This window comes from Phocoena sinus, chromosome X (genome assembly GCF_008692025.1).
Source record: "Phocoena sinus isolate mPhoSin1 chromosome X, mPhoSin1.pri, whole genome shotgun sequence".
Lineage (NCBI taxonomy): Eukaryota > Metazoa > Chordata > Mammalia > Artiodactyla > Phocoenidae > Phocoena > Phocoena sinus.
The window spans coordinates 127,890,805-127,892,385 of NC_045784.1; positions in this window are offsets into that span (position 1 = coordinate 127,890,805).

Here is a 1,581-nt window from a genome sequence, read left to right on the forward strand (position 1 = left end):
CTCTGTATGACAGACTATAGGTCTATCGACCTCATTACAAATAGCTCAATTTCATTTGTTTTTATGGCTGAGTAATATTCTATTGTATATATGTGCCACATCTTCTTTATCCATTCATCCGATGATGGACACTTAGGTTGTTTCCATCTCCTGGCTATTGTAAATAGAGCTGCAATGAACATTGTGGTACATGACTCTTTTTGAATTATGGTTTTCTCAGGGTATATGCCCAGTAGTGGGATTGCTCGGTCTTATGGTAGTTCTATTTGTAGTTTTTAAGGAATCTCCATACTGTTCTCCACAGTGGCTGTATCAATTTATATTCCCACCAACAGTGCAAGAAGGTTCCCTTTACTCCACACCCACTCCAGCATTTATTGTTTTTAGATTTTTTGATGATGGCCATTCTGACCGGTGTGAGATGATATCTCATTGTAGTTTTGATTTCCATTTCACTAATGATTAGTGATGTTGAGCATTCTTTCATGTGTTTGTTGGCAGTCTGTATATCTTCTTTGGAGAAATGTCTATTTAGGTCTTCTGCCCATTTTTGGATGGGGTTGTTTTTTTGTTATTAAGCTGCATGAGCTGCTGATAAATTTCAGAGATTAATCCTTTGTCAGTTGCTTCATTTGCAAATATTTTCTCCCATTCAGAGGGTTGTCTTTTGGTCTTGTTTATGGTTTCCTTTGCTGTGCAAAAGCTTTGAAGTTTCATTAGGTCCTATTTGTTTATTTTTATTTCCTTTTCTCTAGGAGGTGGGTCAAAAAGGATCTTGCTGTGATTTATGTCATAGAGTGTTCTACCTATGTTTTCCTCTAAGAGTTTGATAGTTTCTGGCGTTACATTGAGGTCTTTAATCCATTTTGAGCTTATTTTTGTGTATGGTGTTAGGGAGTGATCTAATCTCATACTTTTACATGTACCTGTCCCGTTTTCCCAGAACCACTTATTGAAGAGGCTGTCCTTTCTCCACTGTACATTCCTGCCTCCTTTATCAAAGATAAGGTGACCATATGTGCGTGGGTATATCTCTGGGCGTTCTATCCTGTTCCATTGATCTATCTTTCTGTTTTCGTGCCAGTACCATACTGTCTTGATTACTGTAGCTTTGTAGTATAGTCTGAAGTCAGGGAGCCTGATTCCTCCAGCTGTTTTTTGTTCTCAAGATTGCTTTGGCTGTCCAGGGTCTTTGTGTTTCCATACAAATTGTGAAATTTTTTGGTCTAGTTTTGTGAAAAATGCCAGTGGTAGTTTGATAGGGATTGCATTGAATATGTAGATTGCTTTGGGTAGTAGAGTCATTTTCGCAATGTTGATTCTTCCAATCCAAGAACATGGTATATCTCTCCATCTATTTCTATCATCTTTAATTTCTTTCATCACTGTCTTGTAATTTTCTGCATACAGGTCTTTTGTCTCCTTAGGTAGGTTTATTCCTAGATATTTTATTCTTTTTGTTGCAGTGGTAAATGGGAGTGTTTTCTTGATTGTGCTTTCAGATTTTTCATCATTAGTGTATAGGAATGCCAGAGATTTCTGTACATTAATTTTGTATCCTGCTCCTTTACCAAATTCATT